The following is a 25,688-nucleotide window of genomic DNA, read 5'->3' on the forward strand; positions in this document are numbered from 1 at the left end:
TTAGGGTCAGGGTTAGGGTTAGGAGATCTATGAAGTCTGGAGCCTAGTGTGCACTCCGGTTACAAAGGCCATGCCAAAGGGGATGTGTAGCTGCACCAAGATGCCAGCCACAACAACTTTTGTCTTGGGGCCACAGTGGGTCTGGTGGGAGGGTGCTGCCTCGCCAGAAAACACAGCTAGGGTTAGGGTTAGGGTTAGGATTAGGGTTCGGAGATCCATGAAGTCTGGAGCCCAGTGTGGAGCAAGGTTACAAAGGGCATGCCAAAGGGGATGCGTAACTGCACCAAGAAGCCAGCCACGACAACTTTTCTCTTGGGGCCACAGTGCGTCTGGTGGGAGGGTACAGCCATGCCAGAAAACACGTCTAGGGTTAGGGTTACGGTTATGGTTAGGGTTTGGTGATCCTTAAACTCTGGAGCCTAGTGTGCACTCCGGGTACAACGAGCATGCCAAAGGGGATGCGTAGCTGCACCAAGAAGCCTGCCACGACAACTTTTGTCTTCGGGTTACAGTGGGTCTGGTCTGAGGGTGCAGCCATGGCAGGAAAGAGGGATAGGGTTAGGGTTAGGGTTAGGGTTAGGGTTAGGGTTAGGGTTAGGGTTAGGGTTATGACATCCATGAAGTCTGGACCCTAATGTGGAGCAATGTTACAAAGGGCATGCCAAAGGGGATGAGTAGCTGCACCAGGATGCCAGCCACGACAACTTTTCTCTTCGGGCCACAGTGGGTCTGGTGGGAGGGTGCTGCCTCGTCAGAAAACACGGCTAGGGTTAGGGTTACGGTTATGGTTAGGGTTTGGAGATCGTTAAAGTCTGGAGCCTAGTGTGCACTCCGGGTGCAACGAGCATGCCAAAGGGGATGCGTAGCTGCACCAAGATGCCAGCCACAACAACTTTTCTCTTGGGGCCACAGTGGGTCTGGTGGGAGGGTGCAGCCTCACCAGAAAACACGGCTAGGGTTAGGGTTAGCGTTAGGGTTAGGGTTAGGAGATCCATGAAGTCTGGAGCCTAATGTGGAGCAAGGTTACAAAGGGCATGCCAAAGGGGATGCGTAGCTGCACCAAGATGCCAGCCACGACAACTTTTTCTCTTGGGGCCACAGTGGGTCTGGTGTGAGGGTGCAGTCTCGCCATAAAACATAGCTAGGGTTAGGGTTAGGGTTAGGGTTAGGGTTAGGGTTAGGGTTAGGAGATCCATGACGTCTGGAGCCTAATGTGGAGCAAGGTTACAAAGGGCATGCCAAAGGGGATGCGTAGCTGCACCAAGATGCAAGCCACAACAACTTTTCTCTTGGGGCCACAGTGGGTCTTGTGTCAGTCTGCAGCAACTGCAGGAAACACAGCTACGGTTAGGGTTAGGGTTAGGGTTAGGGTTAGGGTTAGGAGGTCCATAAAGTCTGGAGCCTAATGTGGAGCAAGGTTACAAAGGGCATGCCAAAGGGGATGCGTAGCTGCACCAAGATGCCAGCCATGACAACTTTTGTCTTGGGGCCACAGTGGGTCTGGTGGGAGGGTGCAGCCATGGCAGGAAAGAGGGATAGGGTTAGGGTTAGGGTTAGGGTAGGGTTAGGGTTAGGGTTAGGGTTAGGGTTAGGAGATCCATGAAGTCTGGAGGCTAATGTGGAGCAAGGTTACAAAGGGCATGCCAAAGGGGATGTGTAGCTGCACCAAGATGCCAGCCACAACAACTTTTCTCTTGGGGCCACAGTGGGTCTGGTGTCAGACTGCAGCAACAGCAGGAAACACAGCTACGGTTAGGGTTAGGGTTAGGGTTAGGGTTAGGAGATTCATAAAGTCTGGAGCCTAATGTGGAGCAAGGTTACAAAGGGCATGCCAAAGGGGATGCGTAGCTGCACCAAGATGCCAGCCACAACAACTTTTCTCTTGGGGCCACACTGGGTCTGGTGGGAGGGTGCAGCCTCACCAGAAAACACGGCTAGGTTTAGGTTTAGGGTTAGGGTTAGGGTTAGGGTTAGGAGATCCATGACGTCTGGAGCCTAATGTGGAGCAAGGTTACAAAGGGCATGCCAAAGGGGATGCGTAGCTGCACCAAGATGCCAGCCACGACAACTTTTCTCTTGGGGCCACAGTGGGTCTGGTGGGAGGGTATAGCCATGCCAGAAAACACGGCTAGGGTTAGGGTTAGGGTTAGGGTTAGGGATAGGGTTTGGAGATCCATGAAGTCTGGAGCCTAAAGTGGAGCAAGGTTACAAAGGGCATGCCAAGGGGGATGCGTAGCTGCACCAAGATGCCAGCCACAACAACTTTTCTCTTGGGGCCACAGTGGGTCTGGTGTCAGACTGCAGCAACAGCAGGAAACACAGCTACGGTTAGGGTTAGGGTTAGGGTTAGGGTTAGGAGATTCATAAAGTCTGGAGCCTAATGTGGAGCAAGGTTACAAAGGGCATGCCAAAGGGGATGCGTAGCTGCACCAAGATGCCAGCCACAACAACTTTTCTCTTGGGGCCACACTGGGTCTGGTGGGAGGGTGCAGCCTCGCCAGAAAACACGGCTAGGGTTAGGGTTAGGGTTAGGGTTAGGAGATCCATGACATCTGGAGCCTAATGTGGAGCAAGGTTACAAAGGGCATGCCAAAGGGGATGCGTAGCTGCACCAAGATGCCAGCCACGACAACTTTTCTCTTGGGGCCACATTGGGTCTGGTGGGAGGGTGCAGACGCAGCAGGAAAGAGGGATAGGGTTAGGGTGAGGGTTAGGGTTAGGAGATCCATGAAGTCTGGAGCCTAATGTGCACTCCGGTTACAAAGGGCATGCCAAAGGGGATGCGTATCTGCACCAAGGAGCCTGCCACGACAACTTTTGTCTTGGGGTCACAGTGGGTCTGGTGTGAGGGTGCAGCCATGGCAGGAAAGAGGGATAGGGTTAGGGTTAGGGTTAGGGTTAGGGTTAGGGTTAGGGTTTGGGTTAGGGTTAGGGTTAGGAGATCCATGACGTCTGGAGCCTAATGTGGAGCAAGGTTACAAAGGGCATGCCAAAGCGGATGCGTAGCTCCACCAAGATGCCAGCCACAACAACTTTTCTCTTGGGGTCACAGTGGGTCTGGTGTGAGGGTATAGCCATGCATGAAAACACGGCTAGGGCTAGGGTTAGGGTTAGGGTTAGGGTTAGGAGATCCATGACGTCTGGATCCTAATGTGGAGGAAGGTTACAAAGGGCATGCCAAAGCGGATGCGTAGCTCCACCAAGATGCCAGCCACAACAACTTTTCTCTTGGGGTCACAGTGGGTCTGCTGGGAGGGTGCAGCCACTGCAGGAAAGAGGGCTAGGTTTAGGGTTAGGGTTAGGGTTATGGTTAGGTTTAGGAGATCCATGAAGTCTGGAGCCTAATGTGGAGCAAGGTTACAAAGGGCATGCCAAAGGGGATGCGTAGCCCCACCAAGATGCCAGCCACGACAACTTTTCTCTTGGGGCCACAGTGGGTCTGGTGGGAGGGTGCAGCCTCGACAGAAAACACAGCTAGGGTTAGGGTTAGGGTTAGGGTTAGGGTTAGGGTTAGGGTTAGGAGATCCATGAAGTCTGGAGCCTAATGTGGAGCAAGGTTACAAAGGGCATGCCAAAGGGGATGCGTAGCTGCACCAAGATGCCAGCCACAACAACTTTTCTCTTGGGGTCACAGTGGGTCTGGTGGGATGGTATAGCCATGCCAGAAAACACGGCTAGGGTTAGGGTTAGGGTTCGGGTTAGGGTTAGGGTTAGGAGATCCATAAAGTCTGGAGCCTAATGTGGAGCAAGGTTACAAAGGGCATGCCAAAGGGGATGCGTAGCTGCACCAAGATGCCAGCCACGACAACTTTTCTCTTGGGGCCACAGTGGGTCTGGTGGGAGGGTATAGCCATGCCAGAAAACACGGCTAGGGTTAGGGTTAGGGTTAGGGTTAGGGATAGGGTTTGGAGATCCATGAAGTCTGGAGCCTAAAGTGGAGCAAGGTTACAAAGGGCATGCCAAGGGGGATGCGTAGCTGCACCAAGATGCCAGCCACAACAACTTTTCTCTTGGGGCCACAGTGGGTCTGGTGTCAGACTGCAGCAACAGCAGGAAACACAGCTACGGTTAGGGTTAGGGTTAGGGTTAGGGTTAGGGTTAGGAGATTCATAAAGTCTGGAGCCTAATGTGGAGCAAGGTTACAAAGGGCATGCCACAGGGGATGCGTAGCTGCACCAAGATGCCAGCCACAACAACTTTTCTCTTGGGGCCACACTGGGTCTGGTGGGAGGGTGCAGCCTCGCCAGAAAACACGGCTAGGGTTAGGGTTAGGGTTAGGGTTAGGAGATCCATGACATCTGGAGCCTAATGTGGAGCAAGGTTACAAAGGGCATGCCAAAGGGGATGCGTAGCTGCACCAAGATGCCAGCCACGACAACTTTTGTCTTGGGGCCACATTGGGTCTGGTGGGAGGGTGCAGACGCAGCAGGAAAGAGGGATAGGGGTAGGGTTAGGGTTAGGGTTAGGGTTAGGGTTTGGGTTAGGGTTAGGGTTAGGAGATCCATGACGTCTGGAGCCTAATGTGGAGCAAGGTTACAAAGGGCATGCCAAAGGGGATGCGTAGCTGCACCAAGATGCCAGCCACAACAACTTTTCTCTTGGGGTCACAGTGGGTCTGGTGGGAGGGTATAGCCATGCCAGAAAACACGGCTAGGGTTAGGGTTAGGGTTCGGGTTAGGGTTAGGGTTAGGAGATCCATAAAGTCTGGAGCCTAATGTGGAGCAAGGTTACAAAGGGCATGCCAAAGGGGATGCGTAGCTGCACCAAGATGCCAGCCAGGACAACTTTACTCTTGGGGCCACAGTGCGTCTGGTGGGAGGGTACAGCCATGCAAGAAAACACGGCTAGGGTTAGGGTTAGGGTTAGGGTTAGGGTTAGGAGATCCTTGAAGTCTAGAGCCCAGTGTGGAGCAAGGTTACAAAGGGCATGCCAAAGGGGATGCGTAGCTGCACCAAGATGCCAGCCACAACAACTTTTCTCTTGGGGCCACAGTGGGTCTGGTGGGAGGGTATAGCCATGCCAGAAAACACAGCTAGGGTTACGGTTAGGGTTAGGGTTAGGGTTAGGGTTAGGAGATCCATGACGTCTGGAGCCTAATGTGGAGCAAGGTTACAAAGGGCATGCCAAAGGGGATGCGTAGCCCCACCAAGATGCCAGCCACAACAACTTTTCTCTTGGGGCCACAGTGGATCTGGTGGGAGGGTATAGCCATGCCAGAAAACACAGCTAGGGTTAGGGTTAGGGTTAGGGTTAGGGTTAGGAGATCCATGAAGTCTGGAGCCTAATGTGGAGCAAGGTTACAAAGGGCATGCCAAAGGGGATGCGTAGCTGCACCAAGATGCCAGCCACAACAACTTTTCTCTTGGGGCCACAGTGGGTCTGGTGTCAGCCTGCAGCTACAGCAGGAAACACAGCTAGGGTTAGGGTTAGGGTTAGGGTTAGGGTTAGAAGATCCTTGAAGTCTAGAGCCCAGTGTGGAGCAAGGTTACAAAGGGCATGCCAAAGGGGATGCATAGCTGCACCAAGATGCCAGCCACGACAACTTTTCTCTTGGGGCCACAGTGGGTCTGCTGGGAGGGTGCAGCCTCGCCAGAAAACACAGCTAGGGTTAGGGTTAGGGTTAGGGTTAGGAGATCCATGACGTCTGGAGCCTAATGTGGAGCAAGGTTACAAAGGGCATGCCAAAGGGGATGCGTAGCTGCACCAAGAAGCCTGCCACAACAACTTTTCTCTTGGGGCCACAGTGGGTCTGGTGGGAGGGTGCAGACACAGCAGGAAAGAGGGCTAGTGTCAGGGTTAGGGTTAGTGTTAGGGTTAGGGTTTGGGGATGCATAAAGTCTGGAGCCTAATGTGCACTACGGTTACAAAGGGCATGCCAAAGGGGATGCATAGCTGCACCAAGATGCCAGCCACAACAACTTTTGTCTTGGGTCACAGTGGGTCTCGTGTGAGGGTGCAGCCACGGCAGGAAAGAGGGCTAGTGTCAGGGTTAGGGTTAGGGTTAGGGTTTGGGGATGCATAAAGTCCGGAGAATAATGTGGAGCAAGGTTACAAAGGGCATGCCAAAGGGGATGCGTAGCTGCACCAAGATGCCAGCCACGACAACTTTTCTCTTGGGGCCACAGTGGGTCTGGTGGGAGGGTGCAGCCTCGCCAGAAAACACGGCTAGGGTTAGGGTTAGGGTTAGGGTTAGGAGATCCATGATGTCTGGAGCCTAATGTGGAGCAAGGTTACAAAGGGCATGCCAAAGGGGATGCGTACCTGCACCAAGAAGCCTGCCACAACAACTTTTGTCTTGGGGTCACAGTGGGTCTGGTGGGAGGGTATAGCCATGCCAGAAAACACAGCTAGGGTTAGGGTTAGGGTTAGGGTTAGGGTTAGGGTTAGGGTTAGGGTTAGGAGATCCATGAAGTCTGGAGCCTAATGTAGAGCAAGGTTAAAAAGGGCATGCCAAGGGGGATGCGTAGCTGCACCAAGATGCCAGCCACGACAACTTTTCTCTTGGGGCCACAGTGGGTCTGGTGGGAGGGTGCAGCCAAGGCAGGAAAGAGGGCTAGGGTTAGGGTTAGGGTTAGGTTAGGGTTAGGTTTAGGAGATCCATGAAGTCTGGAGCCTAATGTGGAGCAAGTTTACAAAGGGCATGCCAAAGGGGATGCGTAGCTGCACCAAGATGCCAGCCACGACAACTTTTGTCTTGGGGCCACAGTGGGTCTGCTGGGAGGGTGCAGACACAGCAGGAAAGAGGGCTAGTGTCAGGGTTAGGGTTGGGATTAGGGTTTGGGGATGCATAAAGTCTGGAGCCTAATGTGGAGCAAGGTTACAAAGGGTATGCCAAAGGGGATGCGTAGCTGCACCAAGATCCCAGCCACGACAACTTATCTCTTGGGGCCACAGTGGGTCTGGTGGGAGGGTGCAGACACAGCAGGAAAGAGGGCTAGGGTTAGGGTTAGGGTTAGGCTGCACGTGAGGGTGCAGCCATGGCAGGAAAGAGGGATAATGTTAGGTTTAGGGTTAGGGTTAGGGTTAGGGTTAGGAGATCCATGAAGTCTGGAGCCTAATGTGGAGCAAGGTTTAAAAGGGCATGCCAAGGGGGATGCGTAGCTGCACCAAGATGCCAGCCACGACAACTCTTCTCTTGGGGCCACAGTGGGTCTGGTGGGAGGATGCAGCCTCACCACAAAACACAGCTAGGGTTAGGGTTAGGGTTAGGGTTAGGCTTAGGGTTAGGAGATCCATGACGTCTGGAGCCTAATGTGGAGCAAGGTTACAAAAGGCCTGCCGAAGGGGATGCGTAGCTGCACCAAGAAGCCAGCCACAACAATTTTTGTCTTGGGGCCACAGTGGGTCTGGTGTCAGGCTGCAGCTACAGCAGGAAACACAGCTACGGTTAGGGTTAGGGTTAGGGTTACTTTTCTCTTTTCTCTTGGGGTCACAGTGGGTCTGGTGTGAGGGTGCAGCCATGGCAGGAAAGAGGGATAGGGTTAGGGTTAGGGTTAGGGTTAGGGTTAGGAGATCCATAAAGTCTGGAGCCTAATGTGGAGCAAGGTTACAAAGGGCATGCCAAAGGGGATGCGTAGCTGCACCAAGATGCCAGCCACGACAACTTTTCTCTTGGGGTCACAGTGGGTCTGGTGGGAGGGTATAGCCATGCCAGAAAACACAGCTAGGGTTAGGGTTAGGGTTAGGGTTAGGGTTAGGAGATCCATGACGTCTGGAGCCTAATGTGGAGCAAGGTTACAAAGGGCATGCCAAAGGGGATGCGTAGCTGCACCAAGATGCCAGCCACGACAACTTTTCTCTTGGGGCCACAGTGGGTCTGGTGGGAGGGTGCTGCCTCGTCAGAAAACACGGCTAGGGTTAGGGTTACGGTTATGGTTAGGGTTTGGAGATCGTTAAAGTCTGGAGCCTAGTGTGCACTCCGGGTGCAACGACCATGCCAAAGGGGATGCGTAGCTGCACCAAGATGCCAGCCATGACAACTTTTCTCTTGGGGCCACAGTGGGTCTGGTGGGAGGGTGCAGCCTCACCAGAAAACACGGCTAGGGTTAGGGTTAGCGTTAGGGTTAGGGATAGGGTTTGGAGATCCATGAAGTCTGGAGCCTAATGTGGAGCAAGGTTACAAAGGGCATGCCAAAGGGGATGCGTAGCTGCACCAAGATGCCAGCCACGACAACTATTCTCTTGGGGCCACAGTGGGTCTGGTGTGAGGGTGCAGTCTCGCCAGAAAACATAGCTAGGGTTAGGGTTAGGGTTAGGGTTAGGGTTAGGAGATCCATGACGTCTGGAGCCTAATGTGGAGCAAGGTTACAAAGGGCATGCCAAAGGGGATGCGTAGCTGCACCAAGATGCAAGCCACAACAACTTTTCTCTTGGGGCCACAGTGGGTCTTGTGTCAGTCTGCAGCAACTGCAGGAAACACAGCTACAGTTAGGGTTAGGGTTAGGGTTAGGGTTAGGGTTAGGAGGTCCATAAAGTCTGGAGCCTAATGTGGAGCAAGGTTACAAAGGGCATGCCAAAGGGGATGCGTAGCTGCACCAAGATGCCAGCCATGACAGCTTTTGTCTTGGGGCCACAGTGGGTCTGGTGGGAGGGTGCAGACACAGTAGGAAAGAGGGCTAGGGTTAGGGTTAGGGTTAGGGTTAGGAGATCCATGAAGTCTGGAGCCTAATGTGCACTCCGGTTACAAAGGGCATGCCAAAGGGGATGCGTATCTGCACCAAGGAGCCTGCCACGACAACTTTTGTCTTGGGGTTACAGTGGGTCTGGTGTGAGGGTGCAGCCATGGCAGGAAAGAGGGATAGGGTTAGGGTTACGGTTAGGGTAGGGTTAGGGTTAGGGTTAGGGTTAGGGTTAGGAGATCCATGAAGTCTGGAGGCTAATGTGGAGCAAGGTTACAAAGGGCATGCCAAAGGGGATGTGTAGCTGCACCAAGATGCCAGCCATGACAACTTTTCTCTTGGGGTCACAGTGGGTCTGGTGGGAGGGTGCAGACACAGCAGGAAAGAGGGCTAGGGTTAGGGATAGGGTTAGGCTGCACGTGAGGGTGCAGCCATGGCAGGAAAGAGGGATAAGGTTAGGTTTAGGGTTAGGGTTAGGGTTAGGGTTAGGAGATCCATGAAGTCTGGAGCCTAATGTGGAGCAAGGTTTAAAAGGGCATGCCAAGGGGGATGCGTAGCTGCACCAAGATGCCAGCCACGACAACTCTTCTCTTGGGGCCACAGTGGGTCTGGTGGGAGGATGCAGCCTCACCACAAAACACAGCTAGGGTTAGGGTTAGGGTTAGGGTTAGGCTTAGGGTTAGGAGATCCATGACGTCTGGAGCCTAATGTGGAGCAAGGTTACAAAAGGCCTGCCGAAGGGGATGCGTAGCTGCACCAAGAAGCCAGCCACAACAATTTTTGTCTTGGGGCCACAGTGGGTCTGGTGTCAGGCTGCAGCTACAGCAGGAAACACAGCTACGGTTAGGGTTAGGGTTAGGGTTACTTTTCTCTTTTCTCTTGGGGTCACAGTGGGTCTGGTGTGAGGGTGCAGCCATGGCAGGAAAGAGGGATAGGGTTAGGGTTAGGGTTAGGGTTAGGGTTAGGAGATCCATAAAGTCTGGAGCCTAATGTGGAGCAAGGTTACAAAGGGCATGCCAAAGGGGATGCGTAGCTGCACCAAGATGCCAGCCACGACAACTTTTCTCTTGGGGTCACAGTGGGTCTGGTGGGAGGGTATAGCCATGCCAGAAAACACAGCTAGGGTTAGGGTTAGGGTTAGGGTTAGGGTTAGGAGATCCATGACGTCTGGAGCCTAATGTGGAGCAAGGTTACAAAGGGCATGCCAAAGGGGATGCGTAGCTGCACCAAGATGCCAGCCACGACAACTTTTCTCTTGGGGCCACAGTGGGTCTGGTGGGAGGGTGCTGCCTCGTCAGAAAACACGGCTAGGGTTAGGGTTACGGTTATGGTTAGGGTTTGGAGATCGTTAAAGTCTGGAGCCTAGTGTGCACTCCGGGTGCAACGACCATGCCAAAGGGGATGCGTAGCTGCACCAAGATGCCAGCCATGACAACTTTTCTCTTGGGGCCACAGTGGGTCTGGTGGGAGGGTGCAGCCTCACCAGAAAACACGGCTAGGGTTAGGGTTAGCGTTAGGGTTAGGGATAGGGTTTGGAGATCCATGAAGTCTGGAGCCTAATGTGGAGCAAGGTTACAAAGGGCATGCCAAAGGGGATGCGTAGCTGCACCAAGATGCCAGCCACGACAACTATTCTCTTGGGGCCACAGTGGGTCTGGTGTGAGGGTGCAGTCTCGCCAGAAAACATAGCTAGGGTTAGGGTTAGGGTTAGGGTTAGGGTTAGGAGATCCATGACGTCTGGAGCCTAATGTGGAGCAAGGTTACAAAGGGCATGCCAAAGGGGATGCGTAGCTGCACCAAGATGCAAGCCACAACAACTTTTCTCTTGGGGCCACAGTGGGTCTTGTGTCAGTCTGCAGCAACTGCAGGAAACACAGCTACAGTTAGGGTTAGGGTTAGGGTTAGGGTTAGGGTTAGGAGGTCCATAAAGTCTGGAGCCTAATGTGGAGCAAGGTTACAAAGGGCATGCCAAAGGGGATGCGTAGCTGCACCAAGATGCCAGCCATGACAGCTTTTGTCTTGGGGCCACAGTGGGTCTGGTGGGAGGGTGCAGACACAGTAGGAAAGAGGGCTAGGGTTAGGGTTAGGGTTAGGGTTAGGAGATCCATGAAGTCTGGAGCCTAATGTGCACTCCGGTTACAAAGGGCATGCCAAAGGGGATGCGTATCTGCACCAAGGAGCCTGCCACGACAACTTTTGTCTTGGGGTTACAGTGGGTCTGGTGTGAGGGTGCAGCCATGGCAGGAAAGAGGGATAGGGTTAGGGTTACGGTTAGGGTAGGGTTAGGGTTAGGGTTAGGGTTAGGGTTAGGAGATCCATGAAGTCTGGAGGCTAATGTGGAGCAAGGTTACAAAGGGCATGCCAAAGGGGATGTGTAGCTGCACCAAGATGCCAGCCATGACAACTTTTCTCTTGGGGTCACAGTGGGTCTGGTGGGAGGGTGCAGACACAGCAGGAAAGAGGGCTAGGGTTAGGGATAGGGTTAGGCTGCACGTGAGGGTGCAGCCATGGCAGGAAAGAGGGATAAGGTTAGGTTTAGGGTTAGGGTTAGGGTTAGGGTTAGGAGATCCATGAAGTCTGGAGCCTAATGTGGAGCAAGGTTTAAAAGGGCATGCCAAGGGGGATGCGTAGCTGCACCAAGATGCCAGCCACGACAACTCTTCTCTTGGGGCCACAGTGGGTCTGGTGGGAGGATGCAGCCTCACCACAAAACACAGCTAGGGTTAGGGTTAGGGTTAGGGTTAGGCTTAGGGTTAGGAGATCCATGACGTCTGGAGCCTAATGTGGAGCAAGGTTACAAAAGGCCTGCCAAAGGGGATGCGTAGCTGCACCAAGAAGCCAGCCACAACAATTTTTGTCTTGTGGCCACAGTGGGTCTGGTGTCAGGCTGCAGCTACAGCAGGAAACACAGCTACGGTTAGGGTTAGGGTTAGGGTTACTTTTCTCTTTTCTCTTGGGGTCACAGTGGGTCTGGTGTGAGGGTGCAGCCATGGCAGGAAAGAGGGATAGGGTTAGGGTTAGGGTTAGGGTTAGGGTTAGGAGATCCATAAAGTCTGGAGCCTAATGTGGAGCAAGGTTACAAAGGGCATGCCAAAGGGGATGCGTAGCTGCACCAAGATGCCAGCCACGACAACTTTTCTCTTGGGGTCACAGTGGGTCTGGTGGGAGGGTATAGCCATGCCAGAAAACACAGCTAGGGTTAGGGTTAGGGTTAGGGTTAGGGTTAGGAGATCCATGACGTCTGGAGCCTAATGTGGAGCAAGGTTACAAAGGGCATGCCAAAGGGGATGCGTAGCTGCACCAAGATGCCAGCCACGACAACTTTTCTCTTGGGGCCACAGTGGGTCTGGTGGGAGGGTGCTGCCTCGTCAGAAAACACGGCTAGGGTTAGGGTTACGGTTATGGTTAGGGTTTGGAGATCGTTAAAGTCTGGAGCCTAGTGTGCACTCCGGGTGCAACGACCATGCCAAAGGGGATGCGTAGCTGCACCAAGATGCCAGCCATGACAACTTTTGTCTTGGGGCCACAGTGGGTCTGGTGGGAGGGTGCAGCCTCACCAGAAAACACGGCTAAGGTTAGGGTTAGCGTTAGGGTTAGGGTTAGGGTTAGGAGATCCATGAAGTCTGGAGCCTAATGTGGAGCAAGGTTACAAAGGGCATGCCAAAGGGGATGCGTAGCTGCACCAAGATGCCAGCCACAACAACTATTCTCTTGGGGCCACAGTGGGTCTGGTGTGAGGGTGCAGTCTCGCCAGAAAACATAGCTAGGGTTAGGGTTAGGGTTAGGGTTAGGGTTAGGAGATCCATGACGTCTGGAGCCTAATGTGGAGCAAGGTTACAAAGGGCATGCCAAAGGGGATGCGTAGCTGCACCAAGATGCAAGCCACAACAACTTTTCTCTTGGGGCCACAGTGGGTCTTGTGTCAGTCTGCAGCAACTGCAGGAAACACAGCTACGGTTAGGGTTAGGGTTAGGGTTAGGGTTAGGGTTAGGAGGTCCATAAAGTCTGGAGCCTAATGTGGAGCAAGGTTACAAAGGGCATGCCAAAGGGGATGCGTAGCTGCACCAAGATGCCAGCCATGACAACTTTTGTCTTGGGGCCACAGTGGGTCTGGTGGGAGGGTGCAGACACAGTAGGAAAGAGGGCTAGGGTTAGGGTTAGGGTTAGGGTTAGGAGATCCATGAAGTCTGGAGCCTAATGTGCACTCCGGTTACAAAGGGCATGCCAAAGGGGATGCGTATCTGCACCAAGGAGCCTGCCACGACAACTTTTGTCTTGGGGTTACAGTGGGTCTGGTGTGAGGGTGCAGCCATGGCAGGAAAGAGGGATAGGGTTAGGGTTACGGTTAGGGTAGGGTTAGGGTTAGGGTTAGGGTTAGGGTTAGGAGATCCATGAAGTCTGGAGGCTAATGTGGAGCAAGGTTACAAAGGGCATGCCAAAGGGGATGTGTAGCTGCACCAAGATGCCAGCCATGACAACTTTTCTCTTGGGGTCACAGTGGGTCTGGTGGGAGGGTGCAGCCTCACCAGAAAACACGGCTAGGTTTAGGGTTAGGGTTAGGGTTAGGGTTAGGAGATCCATGAAGTCTGGAGCCTAATGTGAAGCAAGGTTACAAAGGGCATGCCAAAGGGGATGCGTAGCTGCACCAAGATGCCAGCCACGACAACTTTTCTCTTGGGGCCACAGTGGGTCTGGTGGGAGGGTATAGCCAAGCAAGAAAACACGGCTAGGGTTAGGGTTAGGGTTAGGGTTAGGGATAGGGTTTGGAGATCCATGAAGTCTGGAGCCTAAAGTGGAGCAAGGTTACAAAGGGCATGCCAAGGGGGATGCGTAGCTGCACCAAGATGCCAGCCACAACAACTTTTCTCTTGGGGCCACAGTGGGTCTGGTGTCAGACTGCAGCAACAGCAGGAAACACAGCTACGGTTAGGGTTAGGGTTAGGGTTAGGGTTAGGAGATCCATGAAGTCTGGAGCCTAATGTGGAGCAAGGTTACAAAGGGCATGCCAAAGGGGATGCGTAGCTGCACCAAGATGCCAGCCACAACAACTTTTCTCTTGGGGCCACAGTGGGTCTGGTGTCAGCCTGCAGCTACAGCAGGAAACACAGCTAGGGTTAGGGTTAGGGTTAGGGTTAGGGTTAGAAGATCCTTGAAGTCTAGAGCCCAGTGTGGAGCAAGGTTACAAAGGGCATGCCAAAGGGGATGCATAGCTGCACCAAGATGCCAGCCACGACAACTTTTCTCTTGGGGCCACAGTGGGTCTGCTGGGAGGGTGCAGCCTCGCCAGAAAACACAGCTAGGGTTAGGGTTAGGGTTAGGGTTAGGAGATCCATGACGTCTGGAGCCTAATGTGGAGCAAGGTTACAAAGGGCATGCCAAAGGGGATGCGTAGCTGCACCAAGAAGCCTGCCACAACAACTTTTCTCTTGGGGCCACAGTGGGTCTGGTGGGAGGGTGCAGACACAGCAGGAAAGAGGGCTAGTGTCAGGGTTAGGGTTAGTGTTAGGGTTAGGGTTTGGGGATGCATAAAGTCTGGAGCCTAATGTGCACTACGGTTACAAAGGGCATGCCAAAGGGGATGCATAGCTGCACCAAGATGCCAGCCACAACAACTTTTGTCTTGGGTCACAGTGGGTCTCGTGTGAGGGTGCAGCCACGGCAGGAAAGAGGGCTAGTGTCAGGGTTAGGGTTAGGGTTAGGGTTTGGGGATGCATAAAGTCCGGAGAATAATGTGGAGCAAGGTTACAAAGGGCATGCCAAAGGGGATGCGTAGCTGCACCAAGATGCCAGCCACGACAACTTTTCTCTTGGGGTCACAGTGGGTCTGGTGGGAGGGTGCAGCCTCGCCAGAAAACACGGCTAGGGTTAGGGTTAGGGTTAGGGTTAGGAGATCCATGATGTCTGGAGCCTAATGTGGAGCAAGGTTACAAAGGGCATGCCAAAGGGGATGCGTACCTGCACCAAGAAGCCTGCCACAACAACTTTTGTCTTGGGGTCACAGTGGGTCTGGTGGGAGGGTATAGCCATGCCAGAAAACACAGCTAGGGTTAGGGTTAGGGTTAGGGTTAGGGTTAGGGTTAGGGTTAGGGTTAGGGTTAGGAGATCCATGAAGTCTGGAGCCTAATGTAGAGCAAGGTTAAAAAGGGCATGCCAAGGGGGATGCGTAGCTGCACCAAGATGCCAGCCACGACAACTTTTCTCTTGGGGCCACAGTGGGTCTGGTGGGAGGGTGCAGCCAAGGCAGGAAAGAGGGCTAGGGTTAGGGTTAGGGTTAGGTTAGGGTTAGGTTTAGGAGATCCATGAAGTCTGGAGCCTAATGTGGAGCAAGTTTACAAAGGGCATGCCAAAGGGGATGCGTAGCTGCACCAAGATGCCAGCCACGACAACTTTTGTCTTGGGGCCACAGTGGGTCTGCTGGGAGGGTGCAGACACAGCAGGAAAGAGGGCTAGTGTCAGGGTTAGGGTTGGGATTAGGGTTTGGGGATGCATAAAGTCTGGAGCCTAATGTGGAGCAAGGTTACAAAGGGTATGCCAAAGGGGATGCGTAGCTGCACCAAGATCCCAGCCACGACAACTTATCTCTTGGGGCCACAGTGGGTCTGGTGGGAGGGTGCAGACACAGCAGGAAAGAGGGCTAGGGTTAGGGTTAGGGTTAGGCTGCACGTGAGGGTGCAGCCATGGCAGGAAAGAGGGATAATGTTAGGTTTAGGGTTAGGGTTAGGGTTAGGGTTAGGAGATCCATGAAGTCTGGAGCCTAATGTGGAGCAAGGTTTAAAAGGGCATGCCAAGGGGGATGCGTAGCTGCACCAAGATGCCAGCCACGACAACTCTTCTCTTGGGGCCACAGTGGGTCTGGTGGGAGGATGCAGCCTCACCACAAAACACAGCTAGGGTTAGGGTTAGGGTTAGGGTTAGGCTTAGGGTTAGGAGATCCATGACGTCTGGAGCCTAATGTGGAGCAAGGTTACAAAAGGCCTGCCGAAGGGGATGCGTAGCTGCACCAAGAAGCCAGCCACAACAATTTTTGTCTTGGGGCCACAGTGGGTCTGGTGTCAGGCTGCAGCTACAGCAGGAAACACAGCTACGGTTAGGGTTAGGGTTAGGGTTACTTTTCTCTTTTCTCTTGGGGTCACAGTGGGTCTGGTGTGAGGGTGCAGCCATGGCAGGAAAGAGGGATAGGGTTAGGGTTAGGGTTAGGGTTAGGGTTAGGAGATCCATAAAGTCTGGAGCCTAATGTGGAGCAAGGTTACAAAGGGCATGCCAAAGGGGATGCGTAGCTGCACCAAGATGCCAGCCACGACAACTTTTCTCTTGGGGTCACAGTGGGTCTGGTGGGAGGGTATAGCCATGCCAGAAAACACAGCTAGGGTTAGGGTTAGGGTTAGGGTTAGGGTTAGGAGATCCATGACGTCTGGAGCCTAATGTGGAGCAAGGTTACAAAGGGCATGCCAAAGGGGATGCGTAGCTGCACCAAGATGCCAGCCACGACAACTTTTCTCTTGGGGCCACAGTGGGTCTGGTGGGAGGGTGCTGCCTCGTCAGAAAACACGGCTAGGGTTAGGGTTACGGTTATGGTTAGGGTTTGGAGATCGTTAAAGTCTGGAGCCTAGTGTGCACTCCGGGTGCAACGACCATGCCAAAGGGGATGCGTAGCTGCACCAAGATGCCAGCCATGACAACTTTTCTCTTGGGGCCACAGTGGGTCTGGTGGGAGGGTGCAGCCTCACCAGAAAACACGGCTAGGGTTAGGGTTAGCGTTAGGGTTAGGGTTAGGGTTAGGAGATCCATGAAGTCTGGAGCCTAATGTGGAGCAAGGTTACAAAGGGCATGCCAAAGGGGATGCGTAGCTGCACCAAGATGCCAGCCACGACAACTATTCTCTTGGGGCCACAGTGGGTCTGGTGTGAGGGTGCAGTCTCGCCAGAAAACATAGCTAGGGTTAGGGTTAGGGTTAGGGTTAGGGTTAGGAGATCCATGACGTCTGGAGCCTAATGTGGAGCAAGGTTACAAAGGGCATGCCAAAGGGGATGCGTAGCTGCACCAAGATGCAAGCCACAACAACTTTTCTCTTGGGGCCACAGTGGGTCTTGTGTCAGTCTGCAGCAACTGCAGGAAACACAGCTACAGTTAGGGTTAGGGTTAGGGTTAGGGTTAGGGTTAGGAGGTCCATAAAGTCTGGAGCCTAATGTGGAGCAAGGTTACAAAGGGCATGCCAAAGGGGATGCGTAGCTGCACCAAGATGCCAGCCATGACAGCTTTTGTCTTGGGGCCACAGTGGGTCTGGTGGGAGGGTGCAGACACAGTAGGAAAGAGGGCTAGGGTTAGGGTTAGGGTTAGGGTTAGGAGATCCATGAAGTCTGGAGCCTAATGTGCACTCCGGTTACAAAGGGCATGCCAAAGGGGATGCGTATCTGCACCAAGGAGCCTGCCACGACAACTTTTGTCTTGGGGTTACAGTGGGTCTGGTGTGAGGGTGCAGCCATGGCAGGAAAGAGGGATAGGGTTAGGGTTACGGTTAGGGTAGGGTTAGGGTTAGGGTTAGGGTTAGGGTTAGGAGATCCATGAAGTCTGGAGGCTAATGTGGAGCAAGGTTACAAAGGGCATGCCAAAGGGGATGTGTAGCTGCACCAAGATGCCAGCCATGACAACTTTTCTCTTGGGGTCACAGTGGGTCTGGTGGGAGGGTGCAGACACAGCAGGAAAGAGGGCTAGGGTTAGGGATAGGGTTAGGCTGCACGTGAGGGTGCAGCCATGGCAGGAAAGAGGGATAAGGTTAGGTTTAGGGTTAGGGTTAGGGTTAGGGTTTGGAGATCCATGAAGTCTGGAGCCTAATGTGGAGCAAGGTTTAAAAGGGCATGCCAAGGGGGATGCGTAGCTGCACCAAGATGCCAGCCACGACAACTCTTCTCTTGGGGCCACAGTGGGTCTGGTGGGAGGATGCAGCCTCACCACAAAACACAGCTAGGGTTAGGGTTAGGGTTAGGGTTAGGCTTAGGGTTAGGAGATCCATGACGTCTGGAGCCTAATGTGGAGCAAGGTTACAAAAGGCCTGCCAAAGGGGATGCGTAGCTGCACCAAGAAGCCAGCCACAACAATTTTTGTCTTGTGGCCACAGTGGGTCTGGTGTCAGGCTGCAGCTACAGCAGGAAACACAGCTACGGTTAGGGTTAGGGTTAGGGTTACTTTTCTCTTTTCTCTTGGGGTCACAGTGGGTCTGGTGTGAGGGTGCAGCCATGGCAGGAAAGAGGGATAGGGTTAGGGTTAGGGTTAGGGTTAGGGTTAGGAGATCCATAAAGTCTGGAGCCTAATGTGGAGCAAGGTTACAAAGGGCATGCCAAAGGGGATGCGTAGCTGCACCAAGATGCCAGCCACGACAACTTTTCTCTTGGGGTCACAGTGGGTCTGGTGGGAGGGTATAGCCATGCCAGAAAACACAGCTAGGGTTAGGGTTAGGGTTAGGGTTAGGGTTAGGAGATCCATAAACTCTGGAGCCTAATGTGGAGCAAGGTTACAAAGGGCATGCCAAAGGGGATGCGTAGCTGCACCAAGATGCCAGCCACGACAACTTTTCTCTTGGGGCCACAGTGGGTCTGGTGGGAGGGTGCTGCCTCGTCAGAAAACACGGCTAGGGTTAGGGTTACGGTTATGGTTAGGGTTTGGAGATCGTTAAAGTCTGGAGCCTAGTGTGCACTCCGGGTGCAACGACCATGCCAAAGGGGATGCGTAGCTGCACCAAGATGCCAGCCATGACAACTTTTCTCTTGGGGCCACAGTGGGTCTTGTGGGAGGGTGCAGCCTCACCAGAAAACACGGCTAAGGTTAGGGTTAGCGTTAGGGTTAGGGTTAGGGTTAGGAGATCCATGAAGTCTGGAGCCTAATGTGGAGCAAGGTTACAAAGGGCATGCCAAAGGGGATGCGTAGCTGCACCAAGATGCCAGCCACAACAACTATTCTCTTGGGGCCACAGTGGGTCTGGTGTGAGGGTGCAGTCTCGCCAGAAAACATAGCTAGGGTTAGGGTTAGGGTTAGGGTTAGGGTTAGGAGATCCATGACGTCTGGAGCCTAATGTGGAGCAAGGTTACAAAGGGCATGCCAAAGGGGATGCGTAGCTGCACCAAGATGCAAGCCACAACAACTTTTCTCTTGGGGCCACAGTGGGTCTTGTGTCAGTCTGCAGCAACTGCAGGAAACACAGCTACGGTTAGGGTTAGGGTTAGGGTTAGGGTTAGGGTTAGGAGGTCCATAAAGTCTGGAGCCTAATGTGGAGCAAGGTTACAAAGGGCATGCCAAAGGGGATGCGTAGCTGCACCAAGATGCCAGCCATGACAACTTTTGTCTTGGGGCCACAGTGGGTCTGGTGGGAGGGTGCAGACACAGTAGGAAAGAGGGCTAGGGTTAGGGTTAGGGTTAGGGTTAGGAGATCCATGAAGTCTGGAGCCTAATGTGCACTCCGGTTACAAAGGGCATGCCAAAGGGGATGCGTATCTGCACCAAGGAGCCTGCCACGACAACTTTTGTCTTGGGGTTACAGTGGGTCTGGTGTGAGGGTGCAGCTATGGCAGGAAAGAGGGATAGGGTTAGGGTTACGGTTAGGGTAGGGTTAGGGTTAGGGTTAGGGTTAGGGTTAGGAGATCCATGAAGTCTGGAGGCTAATGTGGAGCAAGGTTACAAAGGGCATGCCAAAGGGGATGTGTAGCTGCACCAAGATGCCAGCCATGACAACTTTTCTCTTGGGGTCACAGTGGGTCTGGTGGGAGGGTGCAGACACAGCAGGAAAGAGGGCTAGGGTTAGGGATAGGGTTAGGCTGCACGTGAGGGTGCAGCCATGGCAGGAAAGAGGGATAAGGTTAGGTTTAGGGTTAGGGTTAGGGTTAGGGTTAGGAGATCCATGAAGTCTGGAGCCTAATGTGGAGCAAGGTTTAAAAGGGCATGCCAAGGGGGATGCGTAGCTGCACCAAGATGCCAGCCACGACAACTCTTCTCTTGGGGCCACAGTGGGTCTGGTGGGAGGATGCAGCCTCACCACAAAACACAGCTAGGGTTAGGGTTAGGGTTAGGGTTAGGCTTAGGGTTAGGAGATCCATGACGTCTGGAGCCTAATGTGGAGCAAGGTTACAAAAGGCCTGCCAAAGGGGATGCGTAGCTGCACCAAGAAGCCAGCCACAACAATTTTTGTCTTGTGGCCACAGTGGGTCTGGTGTCAGGCTGCAGCTACAGCAGGAAACACAGCTACGGTTAGGGTTAGGGTTAGGGTTACTTTTCTCTTTTCTCTTGGGGTCACAGTGGGTCTGGTGTGAGGGTGCAGCCATGGCAGGAAAGAGGGATAGGGTTAGGGTTAGGGTTAGGGTTAGGGTTAGGAGATCCATAAAGTCTGGAGCCTAATGTGGAGCAAGGTTACAAAGGGCATGCCAAAGGGGATGCGTAGCTGCACCAAGATGCCAGCCACGACAACTTTTCTCTTGGGGTCACAGTGGGTCTGGTGGGAGGGTATAGCCATGCCAGAAAACACAGCTAGGGTTAGGGTTAGGGTTAGGGTTAGGGTTAGGAGATCCATGACGTCTGGAGCCTAATGTGGAGCAAGGTTACAAAGGGCATGCCAAAGGGGATGCGTAGCTGCACCAAGATGCCAGCCACGACAACTTTTCTCTTGGGGCCACAGTGGGTCTGGTGGGAGGGTGCTGCCTCGTCAGAAAACACGGCTAGGGTTAGGGTTACGGTTATGGTTAGGGTTTGGAGATCGTTAAAGTCTGGAGCCTAGTGTGCACTCCGGGTGCAACGACCATGCCAAAGGGGATGCGTAGCTGCACCAAGATGCCAGCCATGACAACTTTTCTCTTGGGGCCACAGTGGGTCTGGTGGGAGGGTGCAGCCTCACCAGAAAACACGGCTAGGGTTAGGGTTAGCGTTAGGGTTAGGGTTATGGTTAGGAGATCCATGAAGTCTGGAGCCTAATGTGGAGCAAGGTTACAAAGGGCATGCCAAAGGGGATGCGTAGCTGCACCAAGATGCCAGCCACGACAACTATTCTCTTGGGGCCACAGTGGGTCTGGTGTGAGGGTGCAGTCTCGCCAGAAAACATAGCTAGGGTTAGGGTTAGGGTTAGGGTTAGGGTTAGGAGATCCATGACGTCTGGAGCCTAATGTGGAGCAAGGTTACAAAGGGCATGCCAAAGGGGATGCGTAGCTGCACCAAGATGCAAGCCACAACAACTTTTCTCTTGGGGCCACAGTGTGTCTTGTGTCAGTCTGCAGCAACTGCAGGAAACACAGCTACGGTTAGGGTTAGGGTTAGGGTTAGGGTTAGGGTTAGGAGGTCCATAAAGTCTGGAGCCTAATGTGGAGCAAGGTTACAAAGGGCATGCCAAAGGGGATGCGTAGCTGCACCAAGATGCCAGCCATGACAACTTTTGTCTTGGGGCCACAGTGGGTCTGGTGGGAGGGTGCAGACACAGTAGGAAAGAGGGCTAGGGTTAGGGTTAGGGTTAGGGTTAGGAGATCCATGAAGTCTGGAGCCTAATGTGCACTCCGGTTACAAAGGGCATGCCAAAGGGGATGCGTATCTGCACCAAGGAGCCTGCCACGACAACTTTTGTCTTGGGGTTACAGTGGGTCTGGTGTGAGGGTGCAGCCATGGCAGGAAAGAGGGATAGGGTTAGGGTTACGGTTAGGGTAGGGTTAGGGTTAGGGTTAGGGTTAGGGTTAGGAGATCCATGAAGTCTGGAGGCTAATGTGGAGCAAGGTTACAAAGGGCATGCCAAAGGGGATGTGTAGCTGCACCAAGATGCCAGCCATGACAACTTTTCTCTTGGGGTCACAGTGGGTCTGGTGGGAGGGTGCAGCCTCACCAGAAAACACGGCTAGGTTTAGGGTTAGGGTTAGGGTTAGGGTTAGGAGATCCATGAAGTCTGGAGCCTAATGTGAAGCAAGGTTACAAAGGGCATGCCAAAGGGGATGCGTAGCTGCACCAAGATGCCAGCCACGACAACTTTTCTCTTGGGGCCACAGTGGGTCTGGTGGGAGGGTATAGCCATGCCAGAAAACACGGCTAGGGTTAGGGTTAGGGTTAGGGTTAGGGATAGGGTTTGGAGATCCATGAAGTCTGGAGCCTAAAGTGGAGCAAGGTTACAAAGGGCATGCCAAGGGGGATGCGTAGCTGCACCAAGATGCCAGCCACAACAACTTTTCTCTTGGGGCCACAGTGGGTCTGGTGTCAGACTGCAGCAACAGCAGGAAACACAGCTACGGTTAGGGTTAGGGTTAGGGTTAGGGTTAGGAGATTCATAAAGTCTGGAGCCTAATGTGGAGCAAGGTTACAAAGGGCATGCCACAGGGGATGCGTAGCTGCACCAAGATGCCAGCCACAACAACTTTTCTCTTGGGGCCACACTGGGTCTGGTGGGAGGGTGCAGTCTCGCCAGAAAACACGGCTAGGGTTAGGGTTAGGGTTAGGGTTAGGAGATCCATGACATCTGGAGCCTAATGTGGAGCAAGGTTACAAAGGGCATGCCAAAGGGGATGCGTAGCTGCACCAAGATGCCAGCCACAACTTTTGTCTTGGGGCCACATTGGGTCTGGTGGGAGGGTGCAGACGCAGCAGGAAAGAGGGCTAGGGTTAGGGTGAGGGTTAGGGTTAGGAGATCCATGAAGTCTGGAGCCTAATGTGCACTCTGGTTACAAAGGGCATGCCAAAGGGGATGCGTATCTGCACCAAGGAGCCTGCCACGACAACTTTTGTCTTGGGGTCACAGTGGGTCTGGTGTGAGGGTGCAGCCATGGCAGGAAAGAGGGATAGGGGTAGGGTTAGGGTTAGGGTTAGGGTTAGGGTTTGGGTTAGGGTTAGGGTTAGGAGATCCATGACGTCTGGAGCCTAATGTGGAGCAAGGTTACAAAGGGCATGCCAAAGCGGATGCGTAGCTCCACCAAGATGCCAGCCACGACAACTTTTCTCTTGGGGTCACAGTGGGTCTGCTGGGAGGGTGCAGCCACTGCAGGAAAGAGGGCTAGGTTTAGGGTTAGGGTTAGGGTTATGGTTAGGTTTAGGAGATCCATGAAGTCTGGAGCCTAATGTGGAGCAAGGTTACAAAGGGCATGCCAAAGGGAATGCGTAGCCCCACCAAGATGCCAGCCACGACAACTTTTCTCTTGGGGCCACAGTGGGTCTGGTGGGAGGGTGCAGCCTCGACAGAAAACACAGCTAGGGTTAGGGTTAGGGTTAGGGTTAGGGTTAGGGTTAGGGTTAGGAGATCCATGAAGTCTGGAGCCTAATGTGGAGCAAGGTTACAAAGGGCATGCCAAAGGGGATGCGTAGCTGCACCAAGATGCCAGCCACAACAACTTTTCTCTTGGGGTCACAGTGGGTCTGGTGGGATGGTATAGCCATGCCAGAAAACACGGCTAGGGTTAGGGTTAGGGTTCGGGTTAGGGTTAGGGTTAGGAGATCCATAAAGTCTGGAGCCTAATGTGGAGCAAGGTTACAAAGGGCATGCCAAAGGGGATGCGTAGCTGCACCAAGATGCCAGCCACGACAACTTTTCTCTTGGGGCCACAGTGGGTCTGGTGGGAGGGTATAGCCATGCCAGAAAACACGGCTAGGGTTAGGGTTAGGGTTAGGGTTAGGGATAGGGTTAGGAGATCCATGAAGTCTGGAGCCTAATGTGGAGCAAGGTTACAAAGGGCATGCCAAAGGGGATGCGTAGCTGCACCAAGATGCCAGCCACGACAACTATTCTCTTGGGGCCACAGTGGGTCTGGTGTGAGGGTGCAGTCTCGCCAGAAAACATAGCTAGGGTTAGGGTTAGGGTTAGGGTTAGGGTTAGGAGATCCATGACGTCTGGAGCCTAATGTGGAGCAAGGTTACAAAGGGCATGCCAAAGGGGATGCGTAGCTGCACCAAGATGCAAGCCACAACAACTTTTCTCTTGGGGCCACAGTGTGTCTTGTGTCAGTCTGCAGCAACTGCAGGAAACACAGCTACGGTTAGGGTTAGGGTTAGGGTTAGGGTTAGGGTTAGGAGGTCCATAAAGTCTGGAGCCTAATGTGGAGCAAGGTTACAAAGGGCATGCCAAAGGGGATGCGTAGCTGCACCAAGATGCCAGCCATGACAACTTTTGTCTTGGGGCCACAGTGGGTCTGGTGGGAGGGTGCAGACACAGTAGGAAAGAGGGCTAGGGTTAGGGTTAGGGTTAGGGTTAGGAGATCCATGAAGTCTGGAGCCTAATGTGCACTCCGGTTACAAAGGGCATGCCAAAGGGGATGCGTATCTGCACCAAGGAGCCTGCCACGACAACTTTTGTCTTGGGGTTACAGTGGGTCTGGTGTGAGGGTGCAGCCATGGCAGGAAAGAGGGATAGGGTTAGGGTTACGGTTAGGGTAGGGTTAGGGTTAGGGTTAGGGTTAGGGTTAGGAGATCCATGAAGTCTGGAGCCTAATGTGAAGCAAGGTTACAAAGGGCATGCCAAAGGGGATGCGTAGCTGCACCAAGATGCCAGCCACGACAACTTTTCTCTTGGGGCCACAGTGGGTCTGGTGGGAGGGTATAGCCATGCCAGAAAACACGGCTAGGGTTAGGGTTAGGGTTAGGGTTAGGGATAGGGTTTGGAGATCCATGAAGTCTGGAGCCTAAAGTGGAGCAAGGTTACAAAGGGCATGCCAAGGGGGATGCGTAGCTGCACCAAGATGCCAGCCACAACAACTTTTCTCTTGGGGCCACAGTGGGTCTGGTGTCAGACTGCAGCAACAGCAGGAAACACAGCTACGGTTAGGGTTAGGGTTAGGGTTAGGGTTAGGAGATTCATAAAGTCTGGAGCCTAATGTGGAGCAAGGTTACAAAGGGCATGCCAAAGGGGATGCGTAGCTGCACCAAGATGCCAGCCACAACAACTTTTCTCTTGGGGCCACACTGGGTCTGGTGGGAGGGTGCAGTCTCGCCAGAAAACACGGCTAGGGTTAGGGTTAGGGTTAGGGTTAGGAGATCCATGACATCTGGAGCCTAATGTGGAGCAAGGTTACAAAGGGCATGCCAAAGGGGATGCGTAGCTGCACCAAGATGCCAGCCACAACTTTTGTCTTGGGGCCACATTGGGTCTGGTGGGAGGGTGCAGACGCAGCAGGAAAGAGGGCTAGGGTTAGGGTGAGGGTTAGGGTTAGGAGATCCATGAAGTCTGGAGCCTAATGTGCACTCTGGTTACAAAGGGCATGCCAAAGGGGATGCGTATCTGCACCAAGGAGCCTGCCACGACAACTTTTGTCTTGGGGTCACAGTGGGTCTGGTGTGAGGGTGCAGCCATGGCAGGAAAGAGGGATAGGGGTAGGGTTAGGGTTAGGGTTAGGGTTAGGGTTTGGGTTAGGGTTAGGGTTAGGAGATCCATGACGTCTGGAGCCTAATGTGGAGCAAGGTTACAAAGGGCATGCCAAAGCGGATGCGTAGCTCCACCAAGATGCCAGCCACGACAACTTTTCTCTTGGGGTCACAGTGGGTCTGCTGGGAGGGTGCAGCCACTGCAGGAAAGAGGGCTAGGTTTAGGGTTAGGGTTAGGGTTATGGTTAGGTTTAGGAGATCCATGAAGTCTGGAGCCTAATGTGGAGCAAGGTTACAAAGGGCATGCCAAAGGGAATGCGTAGCCCCACCAAGATGCCAGCCACAACAACTTTTCTCTTGGGGCCACAGTGGGTCTGGTGGGAGGGTGCAGCCTCGACAGAAAACACAGCTAGGGTTAGGGTTAGGGTTAGGGTTAGGGTTAGGGTTAGGGTTAGGAGATCCATGAAGTCTGGAGCCTAATGTGGAGCAAGGTTACAAAGGGCATGCCAAAGGGGATGCGTAGCTGCACCAAGATGCCAGCCACAACAACTTTTCTCTTGGGGTCACAGTGGGTCTGGTGGGATGGTATAGCCATGCCAGAAAACACGGCTAGGGTTAGGGTTAGGGTTAGGGTTAGGGTTAGGGTTAGGAGATCCATAAAGTCTGGAGCCTAATGTGGAGCAAGGTTACAAAGGGCATGCCAAAGGGGATGCGTAGCTGCACCAAGATGCCAGCCACGACAACTTTTCTCTTGGGGCCACAGTGGGTCTGGTG

Source organism: Rhea pennata, chromosome 2, assembly GCF_028389875.1.
Source record: "Rhea pennata isolate bPtePen1 chromosome 2, bPtePen1.pri, whole genome shotgun sequence".
NCBI lineage: Eukaryota > Metazoa > Chordata > Aves > Rheiformes > Rheidae > Rhea > Rhea pennata.